The 20796-nt window shown below is 48.9% G+C and overlaps 1 protein-coding gene across 3 annotated transcripts in view; it reads right to left on the reverse strand.

The window, feature by feature from the left end:
- The window catches only part of PMEPA1 (prostate transmembrane protein, androgen induced 1), a 49528-nt gene that overhangs the window by 9405 nt on the left and 19327 nt on the right, over positions 1-20796 (reverse strand). Inside the window, exon 1 of one of the 3 annotated variants that reach the window (XM_062589047.1) lies at positions 1257-1425. The exons of the other annotated variants lie outside the window; for them this stretch is intronic. The gene's annotated coding sequence lies outside the window, so the exon portion shown is untranslated. Of the gene's footprint in view, positions 1-1256; positions 1426-20796 lie in introns of those variants that run through there. 3 annotated transcript variants of the gene reach the window in all.

A 20796-nucleotide genomic window follows, 5' to 3' on the forward strand; every position in this document is an offset into this window, starting at 1 on the left:
TCAGTTCCGCCAGCTGACAGTGGCAGCTTGAATGGCTTGAACTGGCATAAAGGAGAACTGCCAAAAATCCTCCAAACAAATAAGAACAAGCAAACAACAGACTATCCGGTTAACTCCAGAGACATTTGGCAGCACTCAGCATGAAGCAGCTCCTAAAAATTTAAGAAAATAATTCCTCGTACCTCACTGATGCTAAATAAAATTGAGAGTTGGAGACAGACCATAATAGCGGGGTAATTATTTCCATGCATTCAGCATCTAAAAGCGGGAGCTACCCCTAAGCAGCTCCAGCTCCCTGACCGACAGCCCCAAATGATGCACGTGTGTATATGTGCATACACGCACACACACAACACAAGTGCTCACCTGCGTGCAGACCGGCACCCCCTGCCGCCGAGGGCCCAGCAGCAATGCTGCCCCAGCTTTCAGCAAAGGAGACCAGCAAAACTCAAATTCAACAGCACTGGTGTTTTAAGCCTCTTCTGCTTCTCGGCAGGGACAGTTACAAAACCCAGGTCTGAAAAACTGTGCATCACGGATGCAGCCATCTGCATTTCATCTATACACACGAATATATGCATACACAGGAGGCTCATACATGCCCAAAAAGGGCAGTACCACACTGCTCATAAGGGATGGGACGGACTGTGCTGAGTCAGGCAGGCTTTTTTTTTTTTTTTCTTTTTTATAGAAAGTTTTCTCCTGGCAGGTGGCATTTAACTGCCAGTAAAAGCAAATAAATGTCAAGAAAACAGTCCAGGTGGTAAGTGCTGCCAGTTACCTTGGAGTTAGTTCTGCTAAACAGCAGCTATTTCTGCCACCGGACAAGCCCATTTCCCATCATCCCAAAAGATCCCAGAACACTTAACCAGCTCTGCCTGCCACCTTCAAAGGCAGAAGTATGCCTTGAAAGCAGGAACATTATCTGGCATTTAAAGCTAGGCATATGAGTAAGTCCTTCTGGGCTTGAAGCCCATTCAGTTACAGCACCCCTAAAACGCAGCTGCCTCTGCGCTGGAAAACTGCATGCGGGGTGGAAAGGGGTGGATTAGGAGCTAAACGGTGCAAAGGAGTTTTAGTTAAAGGCTCCGTCTTAAAAGCAGATCCCAGGGTCTTCCACGGCAAACCCAGCAAGGTGTCCAAACACCACTGCGAAGGGAACAGCTTAGGGAAAAAAGAAAAGGAAAAAAAAAAATCTACATCTATAAACGACCTAATCCCCAAGCGCCCAGCAGCATTTCCACGGGGAGACTCACCCTTGAGAGAGCTGCCGGCGTGGCTCTGCACCGGAGGAAGGAATTAAAACAACAAGGCTGTTTCTTCTACACAAGAAGCAGACTGCACGAGCACAGCAAAGCTTAAGGAGTTCGAGGATGACATGAAAACGTTAAAAGCAAAAATTAAAGAAGGGAGGGAAAAAAAGCCAAAAAGGTAGAGCCTCTTCTCATTCCCCTCACACCTTTTCAAAAAAAAAAAAAAAAAAAAAATCCTGGGGAGAAAAATACATACAAGGGATCGACACGCTGGCACGAAGGAGAAGGAAGCGCGGGGGGCCGGGACCGGCGGGCAGACGCTTCCCGGGAACAGCCGCAGCTCCCGGCCGCCCAGGGCCCCGCGGCAAAGGGGCTTCAAGGACCCCCCGAAAGCCCAGGGCCCTGTGGGGCCCGTCGCCCCCCGGCCCTTCTGTGCCCCCCTCTCCCCGGGGGGCGGCGGCGGCGGCGGCGGGGGGGGGCACGGCCGCCCTGGGCTTACCGGCGGCGGCGGCGGCTAGCGCGCGAAGCACCACACGGAGCAGGGCCACCAGCTCCAGCCGCAGCCGCAGGAGCAGCTCCCGCCGCCCCGCGCCGGCCTCGGCCTCGCCGCCGCCCGGCGCTTCCCTCGGCGGCGGCCGCCGGGCGCCGAGGCCGCGGCGGGACGCTCCATGCCTCTCGGCGGCGGGGCGAGCGCCGGCTCCTTCCCCCTGCCCGTCGGCAGCCCCGCGAGCTGGATGAGGCGCGGAGCCTGCTCCTTGCAGGATTCGTTACGGGGGAGAGGAGGGAAGAAGGACAAAAAAAAAAAGAAAAAAAAATCACAGATTTTCAGAGTATGAGTCAACTTAGCCTCACACAAAATGCAACGTGCTCAAGGAGACGCCGGAGAAAGGAGACTGGTGATGCAAAGCTTCCTTTTTTCCCCCCAAAGAGGTGGCGTTTCTGAAGGAAGCCCGGACCCGGCCGGTCTGAAGGAGAGCCCCGCGGCCACGCGCGGCGCACTCCGAAGAGCCCCGAGACGCTTCTCCTGCGCACGTGCAGACGCGCAACGGCGCGGAGCCGCGGCCGGGCGAGAGGCGGGAATCCCGCCCGGCGCGGGGACAAGGCGCCGGCGGCCCGACGCAGCCCCCAGCGCTGTTTACTCTGGCTCGGGGACTAGTTTGATCGGAGCGGCAACGTTATCGGCGCGGAGGAAGTCCGCGTCCCTGCCCTCCCCTCCCGCCCCCGCTCCGGGCTCTTCGGACACGGGCGGCGGCGCCGGCAGCCGAGCCGACAGGCCTCGGCGCGGGGCTCTCCCGAGCGTCACGTGCCGCTCGCTTCGGCTCTACGTCGGGGCGTTTCAACGCATAATCTAGTCTAACGCTACAGTGATCACATTAAAATTATAAATAGAATAGTAATTTTAATATCTGACTTCGCGTGAGGGGAAAAGGACAATTAATCAGTAAATTAACATTCTGTTAAGCGGGTTTGGTGAAAAATATCTGAGCGATAAAAACTAAGCAGCTCCCCCCGTTCTGATCCCCGCCGTCACGCTCTCAACTTGCCTTCACGGGCACAGGAGAGGAAACGCCTCTTAACCGCGGCAGCGGAGCACATCTAACGGCACTGCAACGGAGACCAGAGCGTGAACGCGCAAGCACGCATCGCGCTCAGCCCGCGCCGGCCACGGGAAACGCGTCTGCACTGATGCTTTGTTTGTTGCTGCTGAAATTCAAATTTCTTCTCAATGGTGAAATTAGAATCCACCAGCTGGCCAAACCCCCCAGGAGCCTCTTATCTCCACACCAGAAGGAGCCAAACCCTAGGAGCTCAGCGAGGAGCGCAGAGCAGACCGTGCGCTGAATTCTACCCCGTCGCCAAATCCAGCCTGAAACAAGCAACGCAGCACACGAGCCTGCGAACAGAGCAGGTACGCCAAGCCGAGCTTTAATGCCTTCAGCAAGAACACTCATGTTGCCCAATCCTCCTTTGGAGGAGGAAAAAAGAAAAAAAGAAAAGAGCCATACACACGATTTGGGCTTTTCAAGTTTCAAGAGACTCATACCCACTTGAGGCATCAAAGTTCCTGCCAACTCTCTTTCTGTTTTAACATGTCTTCATGGGCTTCATTTTCAGAATGGGAGAGAAAAAAAAAAAACATCCTGGAAAGCTGGATATACTTGGTAAGATTTTATCCAAACAGCTCAGTCAACTAATGAAGGAAGAGCACTAAAAATCCCAAACTTTGAGTTAGTATGTTATTATACAATTCAGCTGCTATGCTAATAAAAAGCCTTCAGGGAATGAAAAACAAGCCAAACCTCAAAGCACAAATTGTAATTCCACTGGTATTCTTAAAAAACATGCGCGCGCACACACACACATCCCCCAAAACAAGAAAAAACCCACTCAACACATTTTGTATTTGGCTTCCTAATCATTGTCACTTTTCAATTAGAAGAGACCTCATTCCATTTCTTGCTGTAATTTTCCCCAAGGGAAGTGTTATAAATGCACTAGGCTTTACAAGGCAGGCAAATTCAGCCTCCAAATGCAAAGTAAGGTCACACTAATTTAATTTTGCATAATTTTTACTCCAGAATACATTTCAAACTAACAGGTTCAGACATCACGTTTAAGTGACACAACCTGCTTTTCTGTAGTTTCTGTCTAGACACTGCAGCTTTTGGAGTTGGTAAGCATGCACGCAATTGTTTTGCAACTAAGCATTTTTTTTCCTCAGATTCTCACAATCCAGAAACTGGATATTCATGATTAAGTGAAATTACTTGTCACATCTCATTTTTCAGTTTGTTACTCGTTTGCCACTTTAAACCATGTGTGGCCTTGAAGAAGGGTTTCAAAATAGATTACAGCGTTACATTTAACAAAATACATGAGACTTTGCTGCTTGCCAAAGCTTGCAGCGCAGGCTGCAGCCACCTTCCTGCTCAGGGCTCTTTGGAGAACGGTAGCAGATGCAGTTACAGCCACACAGCATTTCAGCTAAATGCACCGAGTGATTCAACACAGTCCCCTCCCGGCAGCCTCGCGTTGCTGCAAAACAGCTACCTCGTTAGGGCAATCCCCTAAAAATCACTACGGGCTCACCCTAATGTAGTCTGCTCGCCTTCCTCCCTGCGAAGGACGAGCAAGCTGAGCCCGCCAGGCTGCTGCCTGGGCTCTAAGACAAAACAGCTCAAAAGCATCTGAAATTTATGAAAATTGAAGCTGGTGAGCAGTTGCTGTCTCCACAGCAAGGCCAAGGAAGTCTCCCGGCGTTCGGGCCGGCAGCCCCCTCCCCAGCAGCAGGCTGTCATGTTCGCCTGGGCTCGGGGGCCGCCGAGACCCAGGCGTCCCCATTCCTCTGGACGCAGACCGGGGCTTCGAGATTTACAACTCAGCAGAAGCAGCTGCAGAAAGGAGCAACTTCGAGAGCTTCTTAGAGTGTTTCAGATCTTTTAAGAACGAAACACCCAAGAGCCACAGATTCAGGATTTATTAATACTTTTGCAAGGAGGGAGCACTATTTGAGTCAATATTCACGCTGTTAAGCACTGAAGTCACCTTCCGTGTATGCACAAGGTCCAGAACTGCTGCAGGGGAGCCAAGGCCACGATGTATTTAAGATACATTTCTTACTTTTTACAACCTTCACTGCAGTTCATAAAATACTTGCTAAAAACTTGCTTAATGCTCTTCTCACTGCACAGAGTATCACTGCGGGTAGGTATCAAAAACTACACCTGTGTTTTGCTGAAACGATGGATACTACAGCTGTAATTTACAAGTGGACAGAACAGCTTTCACACAAGGTCTTAACCAAGACCATCTCTGCTTTCAGCTGGGTATAATATGAATCTACAGCTCCAAATAGTTACCTCTAAGCTTCAATTATAATTTATATGTATATGTATATACACTGGAATTGCCTATCATGTAGGAAGGGGAAGTGAAACTACTTAGGAGATAATGGCTAGCTGAATAAATGTTGCTGCATTAGCTACAATTCCTAAAATAAGTTTTAAACAACACTGTCATCATAACTGCTGCAGTGAATTGTGCTAAAACTATAGTCTGTTGTGCTGAGACAAAATTAAACAAACCAAAGAAAACCCTGTGGAATACTTCGCTTCTCTTATGTTCATCTTCACTTCCTCCAAACACTTTATTGTTAAAAACCTCTGAGTTCTACCTTTAAACAGATTGCTGGGAACAGCACAAATAAGATCACAGTCAGATCACAATCCAAATCTTGAGCAGGCTATCAAATATATGCTCCTAAGGTGTAGAGAAAAACTGTTGCAGATTTCATCTCCTGGTGGAGATCTGCCCAGGTAGGCAGCAACACAATTACAGATCTGAAGAATACACTCCACACCCTATCAGCAATCCACATATAATGAAATACCTCACCAGAAAGCCACATTGTTAAAAGTTAATTAACCATCAGTTAAATTTTACCCAGGAAGGATGGAATATGCACCTCAGATTCCAGATGCCCCTAGGACTGTCCCTCAGAAGCAGAGTCTCATATCACTGGTTTGTTAAAATTCTTTGGGGAAAATGCATCTAAAATAGTATTTTGAGGCGGCTCACATGCCTGACAAGGACAGGACAGCTAATAACACTAGCAGCCAAAGCTGTCATTAGGTTTAGAGGGACTGATTTAACATCAATTTTCTTTCACTTGACCTCAAAGTCAAGGACTACACACCTTTATTGCCCTTTTGAGATGCAGGAACCAATGGCCCTAGTCTGGGAACGGGGAAAGGCCTGGACTGCTGGTCAGCAGCAGAATCAAAATTAAAGCATGAAGCTCCTAGCCTGCAGTCTTTGCTGTGCAGAATCCTCTAAAAAGGCAGTCCTGGAACCAAATGAAAACCAAGGCAGCAAATCTCTAGCACCACCAGTTCAAAACAAAATTGAGATTTTTGCAGCTGTCACGATTAGAGATACTATTTTCTCCAGAGGAAAAGATTTCATTTTGTTACTTAAGGATAAAATGAAATCTGAAGCAAACAGGCTGATGGGTATTATCACCTAAAAGATAAAGAAAAAAAAAAGGAAAGAAAAGGAGCTTCCATCCCATTTTCTATCGGAAGCGCGTGCCCAGGAGCCTCAGCTGGGGACGGTTGCAGGGCAGCATCCAGAGTCTCTCTGTCTGTAGGTGGTGCTTGCACACGCTCTCCGCAGAGCCGCGCCGCGTTTAATGGGAGCGCTAACAAGGGCCGCGCTAATCGGCGGCTCCCGCGGTCCCCGGGGCACGCGCGCGGCGGCCCGGGTGAATGGAGGCGGCGAGACATTGGAATCCTGAACGGCTTCCCAGCGCCGCTCAGTGCACAAAGGAGCACTAAACCGGGGCTAAGACGCAATTAGGATGTGTAATTTGCCTGTAATCCATCCCCCTACCTACCCCTGCACCAGATTTAACGCAGATAGGGCAAAGGCAGCACGCTGGGGGAGGAACGCTCCGGGAGGGTTGCCCCATGCTATGGCAAAGAGCAGCATTTCTGGAAGGAATATTAAACCCAAACTCACAGCAACATACACTCGCATGTGCAATATCACGTGTTTAATATACGCTGCCCCCAGATATGCCCCTGGCTCGCCCACTCCGCACAGGCAGTTCACGGCAAAGGATGGGGAGATGGGGATGCAGCCAGGCGGAGGAGCGGTCCCTGCCGACGGCTGCAGGAAGGCGGCCACCCGCCCCAGAAAACGGTGGCCCCTTCGGCACCGGCTGTGGCCGGGGCATGTCCCACATGGTGCTCGCACGCTGTGGGATAACCTCCATGAAATCACCCATCAAGCCACATGACCAGGGTAAAAGCCCCGGAGCTCAGCACAGGGCTGGTTGCATAGGCTGACTCCTGCTGGGAAATTTCTACAATCGCCCTAATATCTTTGATATCAGAGTTCAGGGAAAAAGGCAGGCGTAAAATGAAACTCAACTGCAGCTGTAACTGCGCTGGCTTCCCCCAGTCTAGAAACTGATGTTAATTTGAGTAGTAGAAAAATCCAAAAGGAAGTGAGTAAGAATTCATGAGACTAGAAAACAAAAGTAGTTGGGGGGGAGGGAAGCACAGATTTCACTCTTTCAAAAGTTTTAGGGAGCTGGGGTAATAGCTCTTCCCCCCTGAATCACTGCTGTTCCACCACTCTACCAACAAGCATCTTTGCTTTCCCGTAGCCAGGCTCCTTGTGTGGTTTTATCTGGCCCTTGGTTTTATTCCAGACAAGTGAAAGGTCTTGTTTAAAAAAAATGTAATAATAAAAATCTGGAGCCTGAGGTAATATAGAGTCCCCTTCTAGGCTGGAAAGCCATTCTGCAACTCAACTGTATGAGAATCTTAAAACTAGCTACTTTCTACAGTATGTAGGGACCGCACTTTAATTAAATGTCACTCATTTTCCCAGGGAAACATGCTGTAAATGCCTAATGGAATAGCCAAAGAGCTCCTGAGTACTGTGCATTCACCTCTGGATTTGACACTGACACACTTAAGACAACTTTTATGCCTAGGCTGCATGGGTCCTGAATAGGCCAGTTTTGTGCAGAGATTCCTCCCGCTGTCTAACAAGCCTCAGTATATTGGGCAAAGAATAAGACTTTTAAAACCTGCCTGTTGAAACACAAAAGGATGCAAGCAGGTCTTGTACAAACTTGAATAGCATCTTTCCAGTCTCCAGAAGACGAAGGCTAAGGATGGCTTCTAATGGCAATAGCTTGTGAATGCTTACCAAAAAAATAAAGTGAAATAATAATAATTAAAAAAAAAATGCTGCTCCAACTTAATCCCAGCCCATTTTGACACACTTTCCACTTAGCAAGAAAATGGCTGGAGGTTCTCCAGGAAACCCTGGATAGGTAAGGAGTTACACCCTGAGCACTCACCCTCTTCCAGGCTGGGGCCATGGGAGCGCTGCCCCGTGGCCGGGGAGGCAAGGCAGAGGGTCGCACGGCGAGCACTCGCCCGCGGTGCCGGGCTCACCATAGCCTCCCGCCTCCCTCTCCATTCCAGCAGCAAAGCTTCAGCCTCAGGATTAAGTGAATTCACAAATACACACAGTTGGCTGAGGGGAACGATATAATTAAGGTCTCTGGGAGGCTGAACAGAGTTAGCAGCCAGAGCAAAGCTCGTCATGGGAGATGCATCACTGACAGCAGCGCCGGGATGAACTCACAGGAGGGGGAAGGATTATTCACCCCGTCTAACTTTAGGCACCTCAATTAGTTGCCAAGTTAAGAGCCCAGGCTCCCTACACTGCCCAGCAGAGAGGGATGAGGTCTTCCTGGGGTGATTCAGCCCAGGAACTAAACTTAGCTCTGAGTCACCCTCAAGGAGGACCTCACTCCCTCCCGTGACTACAGACGAGCCAGGCGCTCTACGTGGGCAACAGGACACACCTGAAGGACGTGAGCCCACTGCCACTGTTTCAGGTTGGGAGCCCCAGTGTTGGGCACTCGAGGCCTCTGACAGCGATGAGCCCTTGGTGCCACTGCAATACCCATTGGCACCACGCAAAGGCAAGAGAAAGCTTACAGAGAGACAGCACAACTCGTCCCAGGCCGCTCCACCAGAGAGTGGCCGACCTGGCACTCTCCTGCCTGCCGAGCACTGCAGCTTCGCGGAGCACCTGCAGCTATTTTTGGAGTAGTTTTACAGGACTCACCCTGCATGGGGACCCAAAGAAGGGGCTGCTCCATTGGCAAAACGCAGGACCAGACCGGGGGCACCTGCCTGAACCACACTGGGCCAAGTGGGACGATGGCCAGGCCAATCCCTGCCCCAAAGCTTGTTAAATCCATAAACGAACTGCTGCCTACAGTAACCTGAATACTGCGGCACTGTAATGCAATACCACATATCTCAGCTTCTTCCAGAATCCTTGAGAATTTGGGAAAGTTTAAATGAATGTAAAGCTCCCTTCTCCCAAACACTCCCCTGCTCAAATCTCAGACAGGAAAGTCTCCACACACACACACACACAGTTTCTCCAGACATGACAAAATTAACTGGATGAATTAATAAAAAGTGTTCGCAAATCCACAGCAAGTACTTTCATCACACACTGTTTCTCTGATTTTCCATTAACACCTCCGATATCCACAGTGCTGCCCTTGCAACGTGACTCTCAGTAAAATGCAGCAGAGCTGTGTGCATACCTGACTTCATTTTCCTTCCATCCCAATTTTCTAATCTTTTCATCCACCTCCACCCTTGGGTATCTTTTGCTTGAACAGGTTCCTTCCAGCCATGAATGGCAGTGCACCACTTACATTAAAAAAAAAAAAAAAAAAAAAAAAGGATCTAAAAGAAATAAGGGTGCAGCTATACTTGATTGGGAATGTACAGATAAGCTTATTCAACAATAATTAGGAGAGAGGGCAGGAGAGATCAATCAAGTCCAAATGAGATGGATAAGGGCAAGAATTTGAAGCTTGAGGATGACAAGTGTTCAGGAATCCTTCCTCCCTGTTTGCAATTCCCCAAATTCTGCATTTACAAGTTTTGCTGGAAGACAAGGACACATAAGAATGTTAACCAAGAAGAGTATCAGGCCAGTAATCCTAAACTTAAAGGCATCTTTACAAGCTAATGCAGTTCCTCCAAGAGCAAAAGAAAAACAGCTCTTGGAATTGGGAGAAGGCCATGGTGCCCCTCTACCCCAGCTTCAGTAAATGTCTTTCAGCACCCAAAATTCAGACTGCTTCATTAATATCCCACAGCAAGCATCCCTATCAGCCACCAGTTCAGAGGTCCTTGCCTACTCCTTTACCAACCCACTGCTTTTGACAAGCACTGAAAGAAGAATACGACCCAGCATTTTCTCCAAGAGACCTGTGCTGCAGTCTTCGCACGAAACTTATTGCCAATGGGCAGGTAGAGATGCTGCCTTAAACGAGATGTGATGGATCTGACTTTCAGCAGTTCTCAGCACCCACATCTCTGGCCGAAGGCAGTGGCAAGTGCAGGGGTGTAGGAGCCCTGAGAATTGGGTTACTGAAAAGGAGAAGGAGAGACGCCCTTATCCATTTTGTCAGCTACTTGACAGGCCTGACCAACTTCCTCTCCTTGTCTTCACTGACATTTCAGAGCACTACTGCTTCAGCTGTGGTAGTGCCCAGAGGCACCACAAAATACAAGGAGATGTACAAGGACAGTCCTTGTCATGGACAGCTGAGAGCCTACCACTGCCTCGCACCACCCAATTACTAAGCCACAAATCAAGTCCTAATCACACTCTGAAAATAAAGCAAAAAACACCCTGTGCCATCTTGTATTACACCTACCAACATGCAAGTGCAGGAGAACCAGAGAGGACACGAGTCGACATTATTAAACCAGTTTTCATCAGGGGGATATCCACAGAGAAGGCCCGAGGTCCACATAGTCCTTGGGCACACATACCTGAGCAAGTTTTAAATCCATGCTGGCCCCAAGAGCTTCTGCTTGTGCCTGACAACTGTGATCACAACGCAGCTTGGGACTACTTTGGACCAACATGTACATCCCTGGAAGGATCTGAGGGTTAAACTCAACAGAATCAAATCCAGCGGAAGTGCAATGGTTAGGCCATATACTCCAAGCCTCTCTAAAAGGATGTGGGTTAAACACTGTAGCCAAACAGTGGGCCTCATTTTTTCTACTCAAAGCAAAGGAATGTGAATCTGAGAAGAGCCATCCGAATAGTGACCCTTCAGAATTGTGCTTTTAGCAAGAAATAAATTCAACTCTCTAGCAACCAGCTGCTTGGGTTTTGGACAAGATGCCTGCAAGCAGTCAAGAGGCATCAGGGCCAACTCTGGCACCACTTTTAATGGCAGCCCCTCATTTTTCCCTGCTTACACATGAGGCACCGAGGAAAACATTGTGGCACAGCAGCAACATAGGGTGATGGCAGCTCCACATGGTCCTGTCCTTCCCAGCCCCACTTGGACAGGGGATATGCCCATTATGCTAAGCATTACATGTGAACTGCTCTAATTTAAGCAAGAACCAAAAGAGCTCTAGGCAACTGCTGGAATCCAAGGGCTGCCAAAGAGGGTGCAGCACAGAGCATTGCTCCTGGTTTACAGAAGCTATTTCATCCTCCAGATGCCAACTCCGCTTGTTAAAGAAACTAGTGTTCTTGCTCTCGGAGGCTGCATGGGAAGAAGAGATGAAAGAACAAAGAACTAAAGACAGCAGATTACTCAACTTCTGTCATTTGTCTCTTAGGTCATCCAAAACAATCAAACCAAAGTCGTCACCCCAGTATCTATGTATTAGTGTTTATCTGTTACATTTATCTGCTAAATAATACCTCCATAAACCACAAATAAAGGGCCCATCAGATTGTTGACAATTGTATTTGTTCACAAGGCAGCACAGAAAGTACTAAAGATAGATGCTGAATATGATCCTGGTATTGCCAATGCTGGCACAAATCAGGAATATCTTGAAGCTAGAGCTACAACAGCAAAATCAAGACAGAAAGGAGAGCAGAATTAGGCCCGTGACAACAGACCAGACAGCTGGGAAGAGCCAGTTGGATTCAGTTCTGCTTCATGCATCATCAGTGCAGTTAACAGCTAAATTACATTTCCAGATTCAACATGGCTGGTTATGATGTACAAAGCAGAAGTAACACTATGTGATTTATTGATCCCAGGCTGAGAACTGCAGCACTAGTGTTAAGAATAAACTTTGCACTGGGACTCAAAGGAGTTAGTTTGAGAAAAATCTTTGCTGGAGATGGCTGATGGGACCTCAAGAAGTTGTGTTCATAGTGTGAATTCTTGGACCACAACTGTGCTTTTAATATAGTTCATTTTCTTCATTTGACACCCTGGGTAATCAAGCATCATATCCTCCGCGTCACTGGCAAATGATGGCCTAGCCCTGCGCCTCCCACCTGCTTTTTCTGTTTTTGTTTTGAAGGAAATGGCCTCATTTCATGGTTAGAGTCATGTAAGTCTCATGCTGCGGAGTCCTCAAAAATTTCTTAATTAATCCTTTCAACACTATCACAACACAATCACACCATCACTCCTATTTTTGTAACAGGAACTTTCCAGGCTAGCATGGCTATGAGTATAGCACAAGGAGCAGGAGTTACGTTCAAAGAGCAGAAGGAAGGATCAGCCTGGCAGTACTCAGCACTTACATGGAAACTAAAAACATTAAAGTTACAGTCAGCAAGTCTTTCAGCTGGGACACCTTGCTTTGAACAGAGACCTGTCAACTGTGATAGTTTGTTTAAAGAAAGTCATGAAGACATTAACCAGCTCCATCAGAGCACAGGAGAATTAAGGAGGTTTTTTAATATACTGAGACACTTTAAGAACTAGTAGATGCCAATCCTTTCCCTTCCTTTTTGTGCCCTTTTCTCTCCCTCCTGCATCCCCTCCAGTATTTTGGGACCACATTTTATGCACAGTAAACTTGATCAAAACTTAGTAAAATTACTGGAAGAAGTATGTTGCTTTTGAAGTCGTTCCCAAAGGTAAAGACAGTAAAATCAAATAAAAAGAATAAAGTAATTCTGCTTTTGCACTTAAAAGATAGGTAAATTCGCTTGCTCACTAGAAAAATTTTAAGAAACTCATGGCCCCCACACCAAGCTAAGAATAATCAGAGCTAATTCTCTGTCGTTCAGAGACTCCACAAAGGCATCTGACCTAATTACTTCTGAGGCACAGGTGAGACCAGCAGCACCCTTTGATGTGCTCTCAAGATTCCCCTTTCCATGTTCCTCTACATTGGCAATAGCTCAGATTACAGCCCTACCTTGGGGCACCAAGTAAAGAAGTTTGACCATGTTGCATCACCTGAACATATCCTCACCATCTCAAACGTGGACATCCAGAGGGGGACAACTGACCAAGAGTTACAAGCCTCATTTTCTATCATGATAGCACATGCTGTCATGATCAGAGTGTCTCTACCAAAATCAGTAAAAAAAAAAAAAAATAAAAATAAAAATAAAAATAATTTGAAAATGCACAATACCAGACTCCAATCCAGCCAACTGACTCTGAAAGACCAAAGAGGTTTTGTTTCTCAGGGGTATCTCTATGGCTAGTAAAAATAAAACACTTCAATAAATAAATATTTTCTTATACCCTGGAAATATTCCTAATCAATATGCAGCTTGCTGCCATAGAGGACTTTTTCCTTCCAACCACCAGAAACTCATGACAAAAGAAAGCACGTCTCATTTATGAACTTAGCTATAAATACTTTTGCTAACTGCCATTTAGGAATTTCATTTCCTGCTTGAGCAAGTCCTGTTGAAAGAGGCAATTACCAAATTTGTTTCTAGTTATAGAAATAGATGTTTGTTGCTGCCCACATCTGTTTCGACAGACAAATTGCCAGTCATGGACGCTCTATGGAGAGCAAACACTCCATCCAGGGAGGGCTTTGCCACCTCTCCAGAAAGCTAATAGCAATTAAATGGATTGGGTTTCCAATTCCAACCTCTTTTAAGCCCCATCTCTCACTGTAACGGGAGCTGCCTAGCGTTCGCAGGGCTCCTAACCCACAGCTTCAGAACTAGCTGCGAAAGCCTCCATCATGTCACGTGTCAGACGCTACCGATGGTAGGTACTGTCAGTAGCAGAGCGAGCTGCTCCCTCCTGCTGCTGAAGAGGCTCTACAGAATATACATTTAATTAGCCATTAGGCACATCAAAACACAGCAGACCTAACTCCGTATGTCACGTAGATTCAGCATGTCGTATGTTGTGCGCGTACGGGCGAGCTCGGCGGTGGTGCGCCTTCCTCCCCTGCCAAGCTGCGGGACGCGGCGCCTTCCTCCCCAGCCGGCCCGGGACGCGGCGCCTTCCTCCCCAGCCGGCCCGGGACGCTCCGCCGCGCCGTCGCCAGCGGCTCCACGGACACCGCCGGCTCAGGCTTTCGGCCGCCCGCCGAGTTCGCAGAGCGGGTCCGCGGGCCGCAGCCTCTCCTAGCCGCACGCTGCGTACGACGGCTTTTATCGAATTTCCTTCCCAAGTACTCTGCCTTTTCTACTTTCCTCCACCCTGTTTATCCTCTGGAAAGTTTCCATTTCCACATAATTCAGGGAAAACCATTAATCAGCCCATTCCCAATCGGCTGCAATACTGGCCCTCCAGGAACGGGCTGGACTCGGGCGCCGACCCAACGCCCACCCTCCTGGCGGAGCCGGCCAGCCCAGCCGCCTCCGCCACACGGGCAGGAGAGACCGCGCCGGGCCGGACCGAACCGCAGAGCGGCCACCAGCCGCCGGCGCGGGGCTCCAGGAAGGGCTCCTCGCGCGGGGAGGCCTCAGAGGGACGCCAGCCGAGGAGCCCGGCTCCCGCTCACGAGCGAAACCTCGGCACGTCCCTTCGCGCGCGGCCAGGCTCCAGGTTTCGTACCGCACGTCGGCCTACACGTGCCTGGACCCTAGCGCTCAGCTTCAAAACCCCAGCTCAGAAGTGAGGTGGAAGCACACCAGAAAGCCAGGAAACCCTGTGACCGAGGTGGAACCTCCTGCTAAGGGCGCGTTTCTCCCGTGCGAGTCAGGAGCCCCCCGCACCCTCTGCCTCACTTATCAATCAGGCAGCAGCACCGAAGGGCCCATTAGTATTCGGCAGACGCGCCAGGAGCCCCATCGCGCCAGATGCTGCGCGCAGGCCCCGTCCCGCAAAGGCCTGGCCACCCCACGGATACGCGCGGCCATGCACAACTCCCCTCCGGAGGGCCCCGGGATCACGGGAACGGCCTCGGCAACTCCAGGGCCTGCAGGATCCGCGACGCCCCAGGCAAGAAGACGCGGCACACCAGACTGCCTCGGAAACTTGGGAGCAGACGAGTGTTGAAAGAGAGATTGAGCAAGATGACCAAAGCCGCAGAGTCATGACAGGGCTATAAACTGAAACCGGATTTCCTCAGCTACGTCCAGGGCCTTATCAGCGGGACACCTTTCCTTTCCATACTGCTTTAGGTGTCTCTTACATACAGCTTTTCAGCTTTCTGCTTACAGCAGGGGTGACGTTTCACGAGGCATGTTACTTCTACAGAAAAACTAAAATCTTAGCGATAGACACAATTATGCATTGCAGAAGAGTGCAAAACGCATGCAAGTGCCCACACATACATGCCTGTATTTGGTCCCCACAATATTCAAGCTCAGCTCTCAGAGCAGCCCGAACACTGCCAGACAGGAGAGAACGAGAATCCATGCTTGTGGGTACATACTCTCTCACGTTTATATAGATATTTTATGTGTATATATAAAAATACATGTATAAGTAGGCCAAGGAAAACGGGGGCAAGGTGAATAAAAATGTTCTGGGTCTGATGAAATTGGAGGAGAGGGCAATAAACTTTCACCTCCATTTTAGCAACAGCCCTGTAAGGATTTAAATAACTTCTGGAGCGCATATTCTGGAAGGTTTACTTTTTGTTGGGGCGTTTTGCATCTGTTGGTTTTTCGGATGGGGAGAAATGCACTTTTTTGTGCTCAAAAACTAAGAGCGTTTGCTCGAAAGAGGCTATTCTACAAACCGAGGACGTTCGGGAGCGACCATGCGCTCTCCCCACCGCGACGCGGGACCAGCTGCCACGTCCCCTTGCCGCCCGCTCCACCGGCTCCCGGGCGCGGTGGACGCCGGCGACGCACCGCGGGACGCGGGCACGGCGCGAGGAGCCCGCCGCGTCGCCGTCGCCCCGGCCCGCGCCGCCCTCGCGGGTTATTTCCAGGGCCGGCGGCCGGCTCTGCCCCGCGTCCCGGGGGAGCTGGGGGCAGCTGCCGCCGCAGCGCCGGGAGCCGGGGTCGGGGGCACGGTGGCGGCGGGGGGAAGAGCGCCGAGCGGAGGATTATCCGCCAACACAGCTTGTCCCCTTTTCACTGCATTTAACAATAAAGCAGTAGCTATAGCAACGGGGTTAATTAATGCGTCCGATTTGCATAACTAAAACTCTCAACCCATTCAAACCCCGATGATATTTTCATTCTTAAACCCGGCGTGCCAGGCTGCATTCGTACCGCTACGGGAATACAAACAAATACAGGCACGTACCTAGGTACGGACGCGCGTGCAGACACTCGCACGTACGCCCGTGCGCTCGCACCCAAACAACAGCGCCCGAAAGCGCTGCAGAACGGCGGCTCCCGCAAGGCGACCTGCCGCTGAGCCTCCACCGGAGACTTGCTCCGCGTACCTTTATTCCCCCGGAAAACATTAACGTTTGCCAATAAACATGCTAAAAAGACAGAACAGCAAAACGGGGACCAAAGTGTCTTTCCAATAAATAAATAAAACAAGGGGGAAAAAGAAGTGATTTTCAGAGATGGAGGGAGTAAAGCACATTCCAAGACAGAGGGGGTAGGAAGATAGGGAACGTAAAGGTTTCAGACTATCGTATAACCAGAGGGGGAAATGTCTTCTCACCACAAACATGCATCTGCATGATGTCTAGACAGTCATAAAAAGGGCAATTAAAGTACTGCAGGCTGCAGTAAGCTAATGTCTCCTCACCGAGTCTAAACACTTGAAACATACTGCGCTAACTTCGGGAAAAAAAAACAAAACAAAACCAATATACAGGGGGAGACAGAGAAAGGCAAGTTTGTAAGGAAAAATGTTTTGAAATTCAGTTTTAAATAAGCTGGTAAATTAATTCAACCTTGTCAAATCTTTGCCTTATAACATATCAAATATTCCGCCTGCGTCCTGTCTAGACTGCGATAACAAAGGGCATTTAAAGCCCTGCAAGATGCGCTGACAGAGTAGCCATTTAAAGATGCAGTATTGCTTTCTGCATCTAAAACGATTTGTCAGATGGAGTTAAAATGAAAATGATAAGCAATCACTCTGGTTCACAAGGAACATTTAAAAAGGAAGAAAAAAAAAAACCCAACCCACAGCCCATAGATATAAACCCACTAAAATCATTCCAGTATATCACTCCAGTGGGATTTGTTTGGCATTTGCTTTTTTTGTTAATGAGATGTAGCTATCTTTATGCAGCACATGCATTTCTAAATAGGAGCAAGTTTTAGAAAGCTAGCTCTCAACTGTTAATTGATTTACCTGGATATAAGATGATGACCTAGAGTAAGGTATTACTAGAACACAAAGGGTTACAGCAAAACAGATTTTTTCCTTCAAGGAAAAGCTGCATTCACCCTTGCAAACTACATACTTAAAATGAAAAAAGTAAACCTTCACATAATAGAAGCTGGTCAGCCTCCAGCAATGATACAACTCAACCTGGGAGTCACTGTCCCTCCTCAGGGGGGAGGAAAGTTAAGGCAAACTATGTGGGTGTATACATCATTTTTTACTGAGAGGACAGTTTTCTGGAAAAAGCAAAAGCAGCTATAAGCTTGCCTAATACAAGAAACATTTTCCTCCCTTCCCGGGTTTTGTCAGCTATTGGAGAGCCAAAAATCTCATGAAATATAAGCAAACTAGCTGCCACAGCTTAACAGGACAGACTAATGAGGCCCATGATACGGCAGAGACAAACTGGCATTCTTGCTGGATTATGGACAGGTAACCCTACAGGCAACCATTTGTCACAAAATGCAAGACTGACTTAAAAATTTTATTGTGATATTGAATGATGAAAAGCCCATGGCAAAAGAGGGGGGGATAGAGGCATGCAGAGCTTCTATTCAAACTGCATCATATGGTCGCTTTTGGAGCGGGGAGATGAAGTGGGGAGGTAGTGCTGTAAGTTCAAAATAGGGTTTACTACAGTTTCTCTCTGCTCCTTACCCTATAACATCCCACCAGCATCTCATTTGCACCTCCTTCTGCCTCCCCACCCTTGTTTCTTAATTATTATTTTAATAAGGCTGTTTCCAACTTCACTGCTCATTCCGCAATAGCCCAAGGGCTACAACTGTTCATTAGACAGAATTTCTGTTTTAATTGCACTGACACAGATGTGTAGGTTATCTGGAAGAAATTACTAAAATGAGCAGTAAAGAATGGGGCTGGATGCTTTTCTTCCCTTATGAAGAGTTTAATTTAACATCACTCCCCCACTCACACCCCGTACAACTAGCAGTGCTAAATGCATCGTGGGCCTTGCGGGGGAATTAACCTCTAATCGTTTCCTGTGCCAGACTCTGTACAGGTGCTGCAGAAACCTTACTGGGGTATGCCCTGCATTTATGGTCCCGCATGCTTTGTTTCCCGCAAGGAAACAATACTTGAGGAAGCCTTTTACAAGGACATTTTTAGTTGTGGTCAACACCCATCTGAAGAATGATCAAGCCACTCGTGTCAATTATTTTCCCTGGCAAGAACCAAACTCGAGCCCAAGAGGCATTTTGCTCTACACACCATGGCTTCCGCAAGGGCTAAAAGTGCAGTTTTGACCCAAGGCACTGCAGAGGTGGTGCCTGGAGGGTGTTTGGCAATGTCCACCCCACGAGGTGCTCCAATGCTCCTGTGCAATGCTGGAGGCTGCGGTGTCCAAGAGGACTCAGACTGATCACGCCTTGCCACCCACACACTGGGCCCCAGGAGACTGAATCCGGGAACATGAGGTCCCCTAGCACGGATACAACCCAAGTTGAGACCTTGAATGACAGAGACCACATCAGGGCGAGAAATACACACTACTGCATGGTCTCAGTCTGCACGTAACTCTCAATACTGGCCATAATGATAAAACAAAGTCCCTGGCGAAAATTCGGTTTTAATTAACCTTACATGTTAGCCCTGTCATGGGTTTTTGATGACACACAGAACAATTCAGAGTCAAGACTCCTTGGCAAAACCCTGGAAATGCCAAACCCTGGAGGGCAAGGAGGCGATATTTGCCATTTTTAACGGCTCCCACCGATTCCCTCACCAGCATTTCTGAGCCACAGGTTGTCCCCACTCCCTGCTCGGGATGTGGAGACCAGGGTGGGATGAGGCTTAGTGCGTTGGGTTCCTACTCCTCCCCTCCAGCAATGTAAAGCACCAGACATAGGCTGCCTTTGTAAAAGCATCACCGCTTCTGCTTAGCGGCGCCCAGGCTTCCAACCTGCCACAGTTGTGCAGCTGTCAAATCAGCCATGGAGTTTATGTGAACTTCCTCAGCAATGCACGTTGGCAAGAGCCAGATATATAATAGCCCTAGATTCATGAAGAAATAGCTGCCAGTGTTATTTCTATTTAAAACCTCTATTTGAGTTTTATATGCTCACTCTTCACACAATACACACATGCATACACACAAAATGCAGGAGCGCGCCAGATCCAGCATCATGCCACTTCACCAAGAGCTCTGCCTAATAAGGGTTGCAGGTTTTGGCTCACTGTTATTATTTAATAAATTTTAATTCAATAATAAAAAACAGAAGCCTGCCAATTTTTCATTGTGTCTTTTTGCCAGAAAAGAAACTGTGCAAGAAACTTGCTTCCGACTTATTTATTTAACAATTCTCTCTCCCTCACCTCCCACCACCCCCGTGAAGTCAGACAGGGAGCTGCCCTCCTCGGCACCGGCACAAACGGACCTACCAGGGCAGCTGAAAGCTAAAACCGCAGAGGCAGGCGGCCAGCAAGGGTGGGCTGGGCGAGGAGGGGAAGAGAACAAAAAGATGCACATCAAGGGTTCAAGCTCCATCTCTGAATACAGCTAAAAGTCGTGAAAAAAAAAAATCTCCTTCGGCAAAACTCATCTTTGATTTAAAGAGGAATAATAATAATAAAAAAAAATCTAAGAGCTTCACGACAAAAAGTCTGTATTAAACAAAAAATCTTATACCTTTGTTGCTAGGGGACTTGCTTGCTTTATGTCTGCCAAAAACCTTTAAAATATCACTATATTTTAACAAAACCCAGAGACTGAAACATCTTGCGTGCTAAAATCCAAGAGAGAGGCACATCCGTTCCACGCTTTACGTACAAGTACTTTGCTCAGGCCTGGGTTCGTTCTGCGTCTTGGTCCTCGATGCTTTTTGGCAGTTCGCTCTAGACTTACTGGCACGGGCTAAAAGGGTTTTATTTAGATGGTGTCAGCTGAGCATCTGCGCCTGCGAGCGCGCTGCCGGCGGGCAGGCAGCGAGCCGGGCACGCTCGCCCACCTCGGACCCTTCCCGACAAGGGGCCGGGAAGGCGTCCGGACCCCCCCGCGGCCGCGGGACGCCGCGCGGCGACGCAAGCTCCCGCTCCGGCGCGCGGCAGCCGCGACCCCCAGAAGGCACGGCCGGCCCGGCCGGCTCGCCCCCCTCCGCCGGCGGCGCCCGGGGCGGCTCCCAGCTTACGGTGCAGCCGGGGCCAGCACAGATGAAACCAGCTCATCAGATTTCCTACGTCCAGCCCGAGTGGCCTGGGACGTCCCCTTGCCTCCGTGTGTTTTACACGTACCATCTTCACATTCCTAAACGCAACCTGCTCTCGTTTCGCTGCGGCGCAGACCGCTAACAGAAGAGCGCGCGAGCAACGCGCTTCCTTTCGCGAAGCCTTTTCATTTCGCTTTCACTGTTCAGTTAAAAGGGGACGTACAAAAACGTTCCTTCTCACCCAAGCCTAGTGACATCAGCCCAACGTGCAGAAAAACTGCATTCAGGACGCAGCTCCGCCACGTCCCTCTGGTGT

Source organism: Rhea pennata, chromosome 16 (assembly GCF_028389875.1).
Source record: "Rhea pennata isolate bPtePen1 chromosome 16, bPtePen1.pri, whole genome shotgun sequence".
NCBI classification, from domain to species: Eukaryota; Metazoa; Chordata; class Aves; order Rheiformes; family Rheidae; genus Rhea; species Rhea pennata.